The sequence below is a fragment of the Lissotriton helveticus genome, chromosome 4_1 (genome assembly GCF_964261635.1).
Source record: "Lissotriton helveticus chromosome 4_1, aLisHel1.1, whole genome shotgun sequence".
Classification (NCBI taxonomy): domain Eukaryota; kingdom Metazoa; phylum Chordata; class Amphibia; order Caudata; family Salamandridae; genus Lissotriton; species Lissotriton helveticus.
In genome coordinates this window covers 1,757,273,897-1,757,290,541 of record NC_136063.1, presented here as the reverse complement: position 1 = coordinate 1,757,290,541, position 16,645 = coordinate 1,757,273,897, and positions in this window count along the sequence as shown.

The following is a 16,645-nucleotide window of genomic DNA, read 5'->3' as shown; positions in this document are numbered from 1 at the left end:
ACTGGTTTACACTATTACATTTAAGAAGTGCAAAATTCCGTTTTGGAGTAGCTAGAAAAATGGCTCAAGTACTCATTTTAATAATAATTTAAAATCCAACTTAATGGTCAAGTCGGAACTCTAATAAAGGGGCTACTGCTAAATCTAATGAATCTATTGGTATAAAAAGCCCAGCATTGCAAACTTTACCAGATTTGTTTGAAAAGCATGCTGCAAGAAAGAAAGTAACTGACACTGATAATCGAAATACTGATTTAGCTGACACAACTGCAGCACAACCTACTAATCAACTACCTGTAAGCGGTGATAATCAACACAATCCTAATAATTCTGCTATTGTGGCCACTACTCAGTTACCGCTCGATTCATCAAGGAGGGGTGTTATGGGACTTGTAGTTCCAACTCTGGGTGGTGCTATTATCAATAGAGCATGCTCTCTTCCATCACTGGCATTTCTATTGAATGAAGCCCCAAGTGAAACACGAACGGTGAAAGAAACTATTGTTCAGCAACATAATCAAGAGCTCCCTGAAACCTTTTATTCACTATCAGAACTCTCATCCGATGAAGCGAATAAAGATTGGGCAGATCTTAGTGGCGAGAGTCTATCCTCTGTGAGTGAGACCAGTATGAGCCCTGATAATATCAACGCGGCTACCATCATAAAAAAGAAGCGGAGAACAAAGAGACCTTCTTGTACAATGAGCCAAGGGGTTGCTTCTAATTCACCAAATAACACGATTAATAACACGAATCACCCATCTTCTAAATTTATTGCTTCAGCTGCCCATGACACCCTGGGGTCTAGTCACAACGTTATGCAGGACCCTAGTTCACAGCAGGAGAATAACGATGAGATCACGTTGAAAACAATATTCGACACCATGATGTGCCATAGAGCAGAGAGTAAGGCTGAGAATCAACGCACGCAAATGACATGTGCTAAAGTAAAAAACGCAGTCAGACGTGCAATTAAACTATGCTCAGAAACCGCTGACAGGGTCACCGAAGCAGAGGCCAGGATAGCTGTACTTGAAGAAGAATGTATGGCCCAAAGACAAGAAGTGGGAGACTTCAAAGTACAAAAGGATGACCTATCCGATAAATTAGCTAGCTTGGAAAACCAGGCCCGTAGAAGCAACTTGCGTTTTTTGGGGATTCCTGAAAATAAAGAAGGAGGGGACCCGAGGAAGTTTATTATCAACTTATTGAATGATGCTTTTCCAGAAGTTACTGATTGGGACTGGGCTCGGGAAATACAACGAGCACACAGGTTCCCATTTATAACAAGGAAACCACGACAAGGTCAGGAAAATTATCCCAGGGCCATTTTGGTGTCATTCAATAATTTCCTTGCCCGCGAACTGATATTTGTAAAAGCCAGACCAGATAAGAAAGCGGATGGTCTAGGCTGTCAGTTTTTTGTGAGACCAGACTACTGCCAAGCGACTGTGGCTCAACGATGGCAACTGAAACAACTAATTCCTGATTTCCAAAAGAAGGAAGTAGCAGTATTTTTGCAGGGTCCTGCAAAACTAAAGACAGTATATAAGGGCCAAACGAAATACTTTATCTCTACTATCAAAGCTAAAGAGTATTTGGACTCTCTCTGAATAAATGAGAAGGACCGCAATGTATAGTAGGACAAACCTAGAATCTGGGCGTAATTATATTGTTTAATAATTATTCAAACACAGGATTATTATATCCGTTATCTATGTATTCTTTTTTTTTTGCTTTTCTGCTTCTCTGCACTTCCTGTACTTCCTGTACTTCCTTTTCAGCTTGTCTCTTCTCCTTCCTTTTTTTTTTTTTTTTTTTTTTTTTTTTCTCTCTTTCTCTTTTCTTCTCTTTTCTCCTTTCTTACTTTTTCTTTAGTTAGGGACGCCATGGGTTAGGGACACGGCATCCATACGCTTCAGGAACTGACAGTTCCTGTGCCTCATGTAGTGGGAAGGGTGGGGGGAGGGGTTCGGGGATTAAGGGTGGGGGTGGGTAAGGGTAAGGGTTGGTGGCGGGGGTGTACGGCAGAGGTGTTCAACGCAGGGATGATTACAAGGTATTTAAATGATATTATCGAGGAACAATTATTTGTGATGTTGGTCGATAAATTTCTTTTTTTTTCATTTTTGATATGTATAAAAAGGTGAAAATATGTACTATTAATATTAATGGTCTTAATGACGTCAAGAAGATTGCTATGTTTCGAACAATGCTTCAGGTGCTGAACATCGATCTGTTATGTATACAGGAAACCCATATTTCATGGGACAAACGTTTTCTTTTGAATAATTTGGGACTGGAAGTTTTGATTACCTCCAAACAAATGGGTATCAAAAGAGGCGTAGCAATTTGCATGCGAAAAGGAGTAGGGAATTGTATAAAAACATTTTCCGATAAATGGGGCAGATGGGGATTGGCCGAGCTAAAAATTGGAAGTTGTAAATTTACCTTATGTTGCATCTACGGCCCTAATCTAGATGACGCCGACTTGTTTAATACTATGAATACAGAGTTGTCAACTTGGACTCAACCGATTATAGTTTGTGGAGATTTAAACATACATATGTCAGCTAGTTGGAATATTCGATTAGCGAAGAAATATACGGGCCGAAAGGTTAAAACTTATAAAGCTCTTAGAAACTTAATACTTAGTAACGGGCTAACTGATGTTTGGAATAAATTTCATTATAATGACCCCGGATATACTTTTTTCTCTACTCCTCATCAAAAATTTGTCCGCTTAGACTATTTTTTTGTATCCTTAGTTTTTTTAGAAAAAATTCATATTGAGATATTACCACAAGTTATCTCAGATCATAATCCAATAACGGTTGAGATACAATTTTCTGTTGACTGTCAAAACCTCACTAGACCCTGGTCATTTCAAAGAAATCTATTATTAGATGAAGATTATCTTCAAAATATGGTCAATATTATTAAAGATTATTTTTTGATAAATAACGACACTGCCTCCCCACAAGTAGTCTGGGATTCTTTTAAATCTATTGTACGGGGCGAGACTATTAGTTTTGCAAATTATAAGAGGAAAAAAAATCAAACAGACTTCAGGGATAAGCTAAATAAGATTAGGCAGATCGAGTTGGATTTATCTATCGCATGCAAAAATAAGGCTAATATAGAGGATGTACAAAGGCGACTAACCATTGAACGCTCTGGTCTCCGCACACATATTGCTGAAGAAGTAGCGGCAAAATTTAAACAATATAAAACGGAACGCTACGAACTAAGCGAACGTACGGGAAAAATTTTAGCACAGCGCTTACGACAAAAATCATCTTATAATGAAATACAGTGCGTTAAAGATACAAATGGGATTCTCTGCGAAAGCAGGGAAGGAATATTAGCGGCATTTCAGGGCTTCTATAAGATGTTGTACAATGACTCTAATAACGAAATCGACAAGACTCTTGATCCCATAGACTATCTCCAAGTCACTAACCAACCTTCTGTGTGTATAGATGATATAGATCTATTTACTAGCCCAATAAGCTGGGAAGAGATTGAAAGGGCTATCATGAGTCTTGCAGCTGGTAAAGCTATGGGGCCTGATCAGATTCCCCTCGAATTTTATCGGACATTTAGATTTTTGCTGAAACCAGAGCTGATTAAAATTTTCAATGTAGCATTTCAAGACAAAGCTCCTGATTCCTGGTCTATAGCTACTATAGTTGTATTTGTTAAAAAGAACAAAGATCCAAAAGAATTAGGTTCGTATCGTCCTATTTCTCTGATTACAGCTGACAGCAAGATCTACTCCAAAATTCTTGCAAATAGATTAAACGATGTTATGCCGGGTTTAGTTTCTAATATTCAACATGGGTTTATTAAGCAAAGGGACACTACAGATCATGTGAAACGGGTTATCGCACTGTTGGATTGGGCTCAGGCAAAGGAATCCCCAGTCGGAGTTATTTTGCTTGATGCTGAAAAGGCGTTCGACAGAGTCGACTGGGGGTTCCTTTGGTCTGTGCTAAAATGGAAGGGCTTCCCACCACAATTTATTAAAGCTATACAATCACTTTACTTTAACGCACAGGGTGTAATAAGACTAGGTACGGATATTTCTAACCCATTCTCGATCACTAGGGGGACCAGGCAAGGATGCCCTTGCTCTCCACTTTTATTTGCACTTTATTTAGAACCTTACTTGAATAGACTAATTATAGAACCTGGCATTTCACCTGTTCGTCTTTATGAGATAGACCACAAAGTCTTAGCTTACGCGGACGACGTGGCCATTGTAACCTCTGACTCCTCTTCTGCATTACCTAAAATAATAGAAATTGCAAGCGAATTTGGCAAGCTGTCCGGATACAAATTAAACATCTCAAAAACCCAAATTATACACTCTAAAACTGGTATACCTACCGATATTCCTATTAACGATACTGCTACATATCTCGGTGTAACTATATCATCGAAAGTAGAAGATATTGTTGGAATCAATCTGGATCCATTACTCATATCCACTAATAGAACCTTAGAAAGAATAAATAACTTACATTTATCTTTATTTGGACGGACCAATGTTATTAAGATGTTGATTTTTCCAAAATTTCTTTATCTGTTTCGAACCATTCCCTTATTTTTTTCTATGTCTCTTTTCAACAAAATAGATAGGATGCTGTCTAGATTTCTATGGGGGTATCGTCGTTCAAGGAGATCGCTAAAATGGTGCACCTTACCGCAAGGATCTGGCGGGCTGGGATTTCCGAATTTTAGAATGTATTATTGGGCTATAACTCTTAAAACAATTAAGGTTTTATTATTTCATGATCATGTTAACGAAACCTTTGCTTCACCTTCCATCTACGAAATGCTTATGGGTACTCACGCACGCCAATGTTTATTGATATTCATGGAACAGAGCTACTACAAAAAAACAAAATTTAAGGTTTTTCTTTCTGCTTTTTTGGTTTGGAGACAAATTAATAAAGCTTTACGGATAATTCCAAAATATAATTTTTATTCACCCATCTGCTGCAATATGTCAATATCCGATATCCCTGAAGATATCCCCACGAATCGATTCCGTTTGGGACAGATACACTCAATTGGGCAACTCTACCATAATGGGGTTCTGACGTCTTTTTCTGAACTCCAAGATATATTTGGCCTCTCTAGAAAGGAATTTTTTAAATATTTACAAATCCGTAGCTTTTTGGGGAAAAAAAACCTTTTATATAATGATGAAATGGAGTCTAACGCTCTTATGGAGAGTGGTAGGAGGGATAGCCGTATTGGCACAATTTATCAATTGATGGTCAATAGGTTGCACGATGATCTCGAACAACAAACACAGAAATGGGAAAGGAAGTTGTGTATAGAAGGGATAGATCTGGCAAGGGCGTTTGAGATTAGCAACAAAATATTAATCAATAGCTCTCTTAAAAGCCAACATTATATGGCTTGTTTAGATCTTTACTACACACCGGCAAAATTGGCCAAATGGAAAGCTACGAAAGGTATCAATTGCAGCCGATGTGGTACTGTAGCAGCAGATTCTTGTCATATGTTTTTTAGCTGTTCTAAATTAATTGTATATATTAATAGGATAGAAAAGTTTTTGACTAACTTGCTTAATATTAATATCAAACTATGTCCATCTGTGATTATTTTTGGCTTATATTTTCCATCTAAGAGCCTATCAGCTGACCAAGAATATTTTATGTTTATCGGAATGTCTATCTATCGTTTTTGTATTACCTTAAGATGGTTAGATGTTGATCCACCATCCTTCGAACAATGGTTGGGTAAGCTGTTAGATGTGTACAGAATGGACAAAGCAGTGTACAAATTGAAAGGACATAGAAAGAGGATATTTGCTAGGAAATTATGGTCTCCTATTGATAATTGGATTTAATTTAATAATGTTTTCACCGGTTTATTTTCTCGTCTTTGGTTCCTTTAATAATGTATCGACTGCTACGTGAATGAGCATCATTATGTCAAATTTAAAATGTTTTCCTCATCCTTGTATTTTGTATACCTCTGCCACTGAAAAAAGCAAAAAAATAAACAAAAAAAAAATAAAATCCAACTTAATGGTCAAGTCGGATTGTATGCTACTATTTTGAAAACGTACTCTTTTAGAAAGTTGTCATTTTTCTGCCTAAAACCAAAAGATTTGTTTTTTGACACTGTCCAGCTTTAACGTCTGATTGCTCTCCTGAGGAGAAATGTATATTGCTCTGATTTAGTGGATAATGGGCAACGAGTATGGGGAGGTTGACTTCTTCCTTGAGAGAATGGCAGTGGGCGGTGCCCAGAATTATATTGAGATTCTGGGATGCCTAATTTGCTACTGGCTATGTAGCTCACACCTAGGCCTGCCTAACCGTTGCCTTTCTAGTTGGGCTGGCTCCAAATCCATTGGGAGGGGTGAAACTCACCAGAACTGGTTTAGGGGGAGACAAAGGCTTTGCTCTCCACACACAGGCTGGCACTAGGTATAAGTGTGGACCACACAGACCTCTCCTTCGAACACTCCTGGACCTGTGAAGAATCAGAAGAAAGACTGTCCTACTGTCTGACAAACCTCAAGGAAGACTGGACCTACTTGCCTTTAACCTAGGACCCATGAATTAACTCCAAGAGTTATCTGGCTGAACTTCTATATGAGCTAAAAATACACTACAAGTGTTAGTGGCCTCTCTAACTGTAACTGACCTGCAGATCATTTCCACGTGGATCTACCCTGGTTCCTACTGCCAACTCCTGCTGGACTGAGGCCTTACCCCAGATGTGGTGCCCCCCCAGGTCCTGGACCGATGGTTGGTGTTAGAGAGTACTCCCCCATTCCTCAAACTACAAGATGTGCCTGGAGAATTGATGGAAACCAGGCTCACCATTGAAGCCACAGATGTTGATCTCGAAACGCTTGTTGGCGTCAAGTTTCTGACTTGCCTAGCTGATCTGACTTCCAGAAAAGTTTCTAAGTCCGAAGGTGGGTGCTTCACTGATATTGATGCCGAGCAGCATCCAGGTGATGTTCAGGCCTATGTTGTTTACCGTACCAGGACCCCACTCTTCAGCAACCCACTGTTATGAAGCCCAGCTTTGGATCCAGCTTTCAGTTACTCCCTCCTCCAAATGTCAATGACCACTTTTTCTCCATAAAAGTTTCTAAGTCAGAAGGGAAATTTTACACCTGAACAAACTTGGACCATGTATCTGACCTTCGCTCCATCTCGGTTGGCCTTAACCTTTGACTTTGACCAGGGCTAACATAATCAGGTACCCACAGATAGCACTATGTGCTTTTTTGGTATATTTTTAATTCAAACTTTAAAACTTCATATCTCCGGTTCTACTTATTGGGTTTTTGGTGTCTCTGTGTCATTTTATTCATTAAATTCTTCTCTATTTTTCTAAATTGGTTAGGGATTTTACTTTCATTGTGTTTTCACTTCATTACTGTTTGAGTACTGCATAAATATTTTACACATTGGATCTAAGTTAGTCCTAACTGGTAGTAAAGGCGCTTAGTATAGTAGTAGAAGTTTAGGTCCATGTTACATGTGATGAGCTGAAAGCCGGTAACTTAATTGTTCCCCTTTTCTTCCTGGACTGTTTACCATATTTGACATAAACTATATCTAAGCTTCATGTGTGTCCACGATATAGATGGGTCATCAAAAAGTGTTTCCTTCTGGCATGTCGAAGGCTAACAGTTCTTTACAGAACTATGGATTCTTTACACAACTATGGATATTCCCACCAGATACCAGTGCTTATTGTGGCTACACAATATACTCCATAAACAGAAGCATTTACTCATGAGGAGTAAAAGGGAATATTTTCTTCCCGCTGCATCACGATAATAATGCATAAAGCTTAAGATTTTTAAAGAAAAAAGCATGAAGAAAGTTATTGTATTTCTTGTGCAATAAAATATTTCTAAGTAATGTCTTTATTTTATTTCCTCAATCTTATGCCATTATTTTGTGGCTATGTATTCACTTACAATTATATACACTGGCATATCCTGTATTTCTGATAGCAGCATACACCAGCAGGAGTATTCATTGGGCATCCCTGCAGTTTATAATCCTCCATCCCCAGCTACACATGAATGATATTTTCTATATTAAATACATTCCGTGAATAGGAATATTATCTTTATTCTGCACTGATGCAGCCTGCGGGCAGAGGCTTTGAAGAATGTCTCAAAAGAGTTGAGACTAATAGTATTAGCCAATAGAGTCTGCTTTAATCCTCGTGATCCAAGTAATGCTTATCAGATATACTTATCTGCGATACTAATGCACGTTTTATTCCAAAAACGTCAGTTCTTTCAGGTAAAACATTTTAATAGAAGTTTCCTCATGACACCCCATAAATCGGCAGCTGATATTTAAAACACTTTGGCAAACTGCGTCTACTTTCCGTCCACGTGCTAAACATAAGCAAATCACAATGGAAGACAAATACGGAGTTGATCTATGTATTGGTCACATTCAGAACGCAAGTGTGTCATTATGCTTTGGTTTGTAATCACAGTTCAAAAACAAAGACTGTCCGGAAATCAGGCGGCGCATTTACATATTTGCAATGTTTGAGCGTCATTTGCAGCAGCGGTCAGTTTCCATCTACTCCTAGGAGAAGCGGTCACTCCGGGGCTGCTTTACAATGCTCGAGCCGGGAATGGCTAGTAGAAGTGAGCTATGGAGGGCACATCTTAAAGGTGGACCAGAGACATTTTAAGGCGTGGGCAAAGTGGGCTCTGGCCCAGCTCTGTTCTGCAGAGAGTCTTGCCCTGGTGACCCTGAATAATTCTCACACAGATTGTAGTAGGCGCTCACGCGTCACCTCTATTTAAAATAAATGAAAGAAAAACGGTATTTGAAACAGACATTTTGCAGAAAAATGTTGCATTCATGTTTCATTCTTAAAGATCAAAGTAGGACCTCACATATTCATATGCCGCAGAGATAATTTACAGTAACATAAGTGACCTGCTATAGTGTTACAATATTGTGAACGCACCTAACTATGCCTAAACATTAGATGTAAACACATTTAGAATATGGACCAGTGTGCCTGTCCACTGTCAGTGACCTGGCCAAAGAGGGCATGAAAGAGCTGAAAATGGATCATACATTTGAAGCTGTTTGGAACAGGGTCCCCAAAATACGTTTGTCCCAGGGCCCTAACATCCTTAAAATGTCCCTGAGGGAGACGAACCTGGATGTTACAAGTAGTGGTTTGAGCCAATAAACACAATAATGGATTGGTAGATTCTAGCATATGAGCAAATATAGTTTGTCGAGAAACAATGAATACAATACAATTAATAGCTTGTAAAGGGCTCTGTATTTAGTGGAATGCTAACACCCTCGATGGCTCTAGTTTCAGGTGAGATTATGCCTAGGAAAATTGTGAAGGTAAACTCAACCAGACCTGCATTTCCAGTGCCTGCCTGAATTGCAACCCAACCAACACAAAATTCCTTTTATTTGCCAAGAACAAACATCCCTTTGTTCCTGTACTAAACTTTGCTGCTTTTTTTTTGGTTTTATGGGTTTATGCCTTGGAAATACCACACACTTACATACATACTTAGATATTCTAGGAGAAACGTTGTGATATTCTTCGTCCTAGGGTGTTTGACATGGGTAAGTTTACTTATTTCGTTCATTACCTGTCCTGGTCAGAGTGTGATTCTCTAGTCTATAGGGTGTAAAGGCCACCAGACACGTGTTCAGAAAGTACTTTTTGCATAGGTATTACTGGGGGCAGCTTGGAATCAATGCACTACTAATGCATAGACCTAATTAAATATGGAAACTGTAATATGACTTTGCCTTTCTTAGTGTTTTATTGGAGTATTACATATATTTATTTCATTTAGTGTCATGAAAATGTTAAAGCTAATTTGCACTATGGAACCTCCAAAGGGCATATGGAGTGAAGAATCACGAGAAGTGTTGTGCATTGCTTATGATGAAATACTGGTCAGGTTATTGTGAAGTGAATTATGTCTTTCTACCTGAAGATTCAACAGTAAAGAGAGAGGCAAAGTAGAATTTCAATATGCCCGTATTAACCTGAGAGAAGATTACTTTACTAAATCGGTAAACAATCAGAGACCAGAGGTCTTTACTTGACAACTAGAGATAAGTAGCTGAAAATAACATCTCAGTGAGCTGAAGGTCGAGAGAAAAAAAATCGATCCCAACAGCATGTCTGATTAGAGTAGTCCATATTATAGTTTCTATGAAACTTTGAATTAAAGGATGAACCAAATGATAAACTAAATGACCAGGGACTACTTGGAAATATTTCACCACCATGCGGCCAGCAGATCCAAAATGTCACTGTTATCCGATTGAGGGATATACTTGGTATTAGGGAATAGGATTAAACAGATTATCTATAGTTACAGTAATTTTTTGTTTCATCTACAACTATGCCTTCTCGGGATTGATCTACATGAAATTTTACACTCATACAGTTTATTCAGCTAAAGTGAGGCATGACATTTTTTTCAATTTTCATGCAGCATAAAAAAGTTAAATTTGGGGTGAAAGAATGTGTTTTACCATTTTACCCCCACGTGATTTATTTCTTCAAGCCTACATCAAAAACAGCTGAAATTATTTATACCACATCTGGCATAAAATGAGAGCTTTACTCAAAAATCATGCTTTTCCATGTTTGATAAAAATCAGCTAAGTAGTTTTTGATAAATAATCTTTTGAAAAAAGGGCTGTCTGAGCTTGAAATGGTTAACACGTAGGTACATATCTTCTGTTTAAAGTTGTGAATCTGTAGCTTGCGACTTCTGTCAATTACATTTGAATTCGTAGAGAAATTTGATTGGCTAGTGATGGTCGCAGTAGATTTGTTTCACCATCTTGAAAATTGCGAATCGAGTTCAATTTGTGGCTTTTACCCTGTCCACAAAATATTTCCATAGGAAAGTGCAGACAATATAACAAGTGTCTGAACCCAGGACAGTAGTAGGAGGGACGAAGAAGCATGGAAAACAGTAGTAATCGGCAATGAAAAAACATAGAAAACAGAGCATGATTCACGAATCACAAATCAATCTTCATCTTGACACCCATCATCTTAAGTGGTGGAATAATCAGCCTCTTTGTAAAAAATCGTGAATAAGATTTGATGTATCACTTTATCAAAGTGAGAGAGAGTGAAATAGAGCAAAATAGAGGGGGTGAGCCAAACCTGTGCATCATGTGGGTTGTGCGCAGCAAGGTTTGGGCTCTTGCAGCGGGCTGGGTGTGAGGCCTGGCAACAGACCAGGCAAAGCCAGGAGGGTAACGCCCAGCAAACACTTGTGGCGCCCTGTGCTACAATGTTTGTTGGTGCCCCTCCAATGACCACCTCTACCACAGAATCAATCACCCCCACCCTTTAACAGTGCCCCTCAAGTCTCCAGAACCACTGTCTCTCTGATTCATTTAATTCTAAAGCACCACTCATTCCAGTATGAGGTGTCAGAGCACACTTTGCACAGAGACAATCATATGTGTTTAAATCTGTAGGATGGCACGTAGGTCGACCTACAAGCCTTTTGGTCCCCTTCTTCATATCTATAAACTGCAGGCAAGAGGGGCTGTTACCTATGGCCGAGAACTGTGGGGTCACACAATCGCCCAGAAACTGCAGATTAGTGAGAACAACTTTATAAGGCAGCTGGCAGCCCTACCACCTAGCACCCCCCTCCTCCCGCTGAGATTAGATCTGGGTCAAAGACCTATTACTGAAGAGCTGGGACTAAAACCCATAACATTTTGGCGCAGAATCTGGAGCACCCCAGAACTAACGAACTATACGGCTGAGCTCGAAGAGATTCTGCGCTTACCAAATGCTACTCTAATACCATCGCTGAGATATGTTAAACAAACATGCGAGACAATAGGAAGGCCAGAACTATGGCTTGATCCGGGAAATGCTTGTTGTAGGACCCCACGCAAACTTCTTTCGAGAGAGTTTTACGAGCAAAAGTTACTTCTCTCGATTGAGAGTACACGCGAGGGGTCCCTAACAAATCTGTTTATCAAGTACAAAGATTCATACCTCCTAGAGCTTGTCCTTGATGGGATTAGTCCCATCTTGACTAGAAAACTATTCATGCAGTGGCGTTACAGCACCCTTCCCCTTAGGGCATTTAGGGATCATTGGGCCAAGTCCCAAACCTCCACACAGTGCCCAGTTTGCCTATACCCCCCAAGAAAATGATCTGCACATTATATTTTAATAAAGCTTACCAAAGACCCAGGAAATACTGGCTAGTCCCCCTCCTAAAAAACCTTGGCTTCAGGCGCTACCTCCCAGCCTACAGGATATTAAAGACAGAACTATCCCCCCCAATCGTGTTTGCAGTGGCAACATTTTTAACAGCAATGTGGTACATTCGTAATCGTTGTATTAAGCTAGACACTGATAATTGCATTGCTTGATGATTCTTAAATGTAATGCACTGCAACTGATTTTAAACATGCTTTCTGTATTGTTCACACCCCTTGTACTGCATTGTTTTTTAAAATCTTCCTATATTTGATACTATTTTCAACTCATTTTAAATTGTTGTAATCTTTTATGATCCAAACAGATCGAAATAAAGATTGTAAACTGTTTAAATCAGTGTATAGGAAATGTTACATCAGACAGGACTACACTGTCGTATAGGAGTAACATGTCATTGATACTGATAGGCAATATAGTTTAAGAGTCCTTGTTCTGGAAAAGCACAATTTCAGCATTTAAAAAGTAGCACCATTGTTAGGGGTTCTCTTTAACAATAATAATTGTTTTCTACCCAAATGAACCCTTTTGGCAAGATTAGGGTACTTCAAGACTGGGTAAAAAACATATAGCTCCTACAGATACCTTGCAGTTTGTATGCAGCTCTTTGATAACAGTTAATAGCTCAATGTTCTATATTAAGATTTTGATTTGTAACAAAAGTAACAAAAGGAGCTCTCTTACAGACGCAGTAAACCACTGATCTATTTACAGTATATGCATTTTGTTATCTGCATGGTACATATTCTTAGCAGCAGGCATTCCCCAATTGGATTTGCAAATTCTGAAAAACTAAATAACAAAAAAAAAAAAGTATTCAGTGTACTACAGTTGCATTTGGTCATCCTCTGCTTCTATCGTTTGACGATGTGTGCTTCTGGGTTGACTGTCTGTGGCTGGTTGGTTGCAGGGCCTGACCAGATGGGGTTTACTACAAGAAACTAGGATGTTTTATATAATAAAAAAAATCCCCAAACTTAATTGAAAAAAAAAAAAAAAGGTTAATATGTATATATGATTACCTTTCGTCATAACACCTCGAAGTATGCTTAAAAACACCCAAAATGTTCACCTACAAAACCACAGTTACTACGATTATGAATCAAAATTGAAAAAACCCTGAAATTTGAAAATTGTGGTTAGAAGAAAAATCCATAACTGACACAACCGCCAGGCTAACTTGCACACCAAATGAAATGCTCAAGATCGCACCAAGCAAACAATGCAATTGCAAATGTTATTAATCATCTCACAGATAAGGTTACATATCATATCGCCATTCTTATCACTTTCACAAAGATGCCTATGAATGTGGTAGCACTAAATCATATCATTATGTGATGTTAAGTAAAGTTCAGTTGTAATTGTTTTTATTTATAGGTTTAAATAGTGTGAAGTTGAAAATGTTCCATTTGGTATGTGAATTATGATCCTAGGTCAAGGTGCTCAACAATTCCTGAAAGGCCAAACCCAGTGGTGCAGGGCCTTCAGCTGCATGCAGTGAGTGGTTGACGATGTTGCCTGGAGTCCCCCCAGGGCCTGTGTCCAACCCTCCACTGGTGGTCAACATCTGCAGCTTACGGCCTTTGGCCTTGCACAATGGAGGTATATATATTACCTACTGGCAGTCGCCAGTAGGTAGTTATAGTTAGGATTGTTTTCAATAGGAAATCCGCAACATTCTATTGGGAATAACTTTGGCGCCGGTTGAGGGATCTGCATGTAATTTTCAGTGATGTCATCAGTGATGTCATTTGAGATGTCATCAGTGATGTCATCAGTGATGTCACTGACCATGTCATGAATGATGTAATATGTGACATCATCAGCAGTGGATTGCGGGCGCGCGAGTTATAGTGAGTCCAACCAACTATAATGTGGGAATTTCAATGGTTTTGTATGAGTAAAATGTTCATCTAACTATAACTGGTGTGAAACCTATGGTTTTTTCAGTGAATTTCAAAGGTTTTTTAAATGCTAATTCCTAACTATAACGAGTGTGAAACCTATGGTTTTTTCAGTGAATATATATATATATATATATATATATATATATATATATATATATATATATATATATATTACCTACTGGCAGTCGCCAGTAGGTATATATAGTTAGGATTTTTTCTCTATGGGATTTTTGAAAATTCTATGTCTAATAACTTTGGCGTTTGTGGACGGAATTGGCTGAAATTTTCAGGAAAATGGCACATTTTGTTTCTGAGTAGCCCTTGAAAATTTGGGGGGGGGTTCGTCAAGGGGGGGCCGAGAAAAAAGGGGGGTCCCAAAACGTGTTTTTAACATTGAGTTTTCCATAGGGCGGTTGGCCTCACTTTTAGCCCGAACGGCTGAATGGATTTGCACGAAACTTGGCAAAATTGTAGGGACTGGTAGCCCGATGTGCCTTTGCTAGGTCTCAATATATGTGCTTCAGTGGATTTTGAGAAATTAACGTTCAAAAAAAGATATATATCTGTAACAGCGGACCGGGCAGTGCTCCGGTTCGCGGACTTTTCGCGGTACGGAGCTTTGTGAAGCGAAGCTGATTGGTTCTCTGGCGTCTGTGAACATTCCAAACAGTCCGTAGCGGCCGCCATCTTGTCTCTCGGTAGAATCGAGAGACAAGAGGAGGCCAAATCGAAGGGGCAAATGACCATAAGGGGGCATAGTAGATCCTCGCTGACCCCCTAGGTTTGATGTGGAGGTTTTAAAAGGGCCCCGCGGGGCAAAAATAAATAATAATAATAATAATCGAACGGCTGAATGGATTTGCACGAAACTTGGTAAAATATTAGGGACTGGTAGCCCGATGTGCCTTTGCTAGGTCTCAATATATGTGCTCCAGTGGATTTTGAGAAATTAACGTTCAAAAAAAGATATATATCTGTAACAGCGCTCCGCTTCGCGTAACGGAGGTTTGCGAAGCTGATTGGTTCTCCGGCGTCTGTAAACATTGCAAACAGTCCGTAGCGGCCGCCATCTTGTCTCTCGGTAGGATCGAGAGACAAGAGGAGGCCAAAGCGAAGGGGCAAATGACCATAAGGGGGCATAGTAGATCCTCCTTGACCTCTTATGTTTGATGTGGAGGTTTTAAAAGGGCCCCGCGGGGCAAAAAAAATAATAATAATAATAATCGAACGGCTGAATGGATTTGCACGAAACTTGGCAAAATTGTAGGGACTGGTAGCTCGATGTGCCTTTGCTAGGTCTCAATATATGTGCTTCAGTGGATTTTGAAAAATTAACGTTCAAAAACAAGATATATATCTGTAACAGCGCTCCGCTTCGCGGAGATAAAATTATCTCTGTATTACCTAGCTGTTGCTAACACCAGTTAGCGACGGCTAGTAGGAGATAGCGACCATCTTGGGCCCCACTTTGCATGTGAGTGATATTTATCACTAATGACATGCAAAGTGGGCATGCCAAGATGTTAGCGACTGGAAACAGTCGCTAACATCGCTATCTCCTATTACCAACTTTTGGAAATATTCGCGCTAAGCGCGAATATCTCCAAAAGCTACCACCTGCCCTGAGCAGTTCTTAGCCATGTTATCCAATGGGAGGTTGATAACATGGCTAAGAGCATTAGCTCGGTAATGCATGAATATCGCTGAGTTTTCAGCGATATTAATGCATTGCGGTCGTTTTTTATCGTATTTGCGATAAACCTTGATAATAGCAAGGTTTATCTGCGATAATTTCTGAAGATGCTTAGCGGTAAAAAATTTGTTGCTAAGCATCGTTAGGGATAAATATCGCTTAACTTTGGTAATATGCCCCAACGTCTGTTAACGTTCGATTCGAAGGAAATCAGGAAGTGTTGAAAAACATTGTCTGCGCCATCTTGCCTTTTTTCAAATGCCACACTTTTGTCGTGCACGGCAGTCATTTTAGATGCCTTGACCAGACCCACTCTCTGCACGCTGTTGATCCTTAGCATGGCTCCCCACCCTCGCAAGCATCTCCCCCAGGCAGTGGTCACCCCCGCTCTCTGTCTTATGCATGGGTAATAAACCACCCCCCATCTGTGCTGCTCTTCCCTGAGAATCACACCCTGTGCCCGCCCGACAACTCCCTTTCGCCCTATTCACTACCGCACCCTCTGACACTCCTTTTCCTTGTGTCCGATTGTCCAGGCCGGTGCTAGGGTATCAGCTAGCCCTGCAGATGTAGTTTATGGCCCCAGCTGTAAAGAATCACCCCTCTTCAAAGGAGTTATAGTAGATCAAGGCCCACACTCGATGAGATCCGTCACAGCAGACGCGTTCCTATTATCTGAAAACCATCCTGTATTGTGATTGGGGAGGGGACCGAGCCTGAAGCGGAAGATTCCAGGGATGACTCT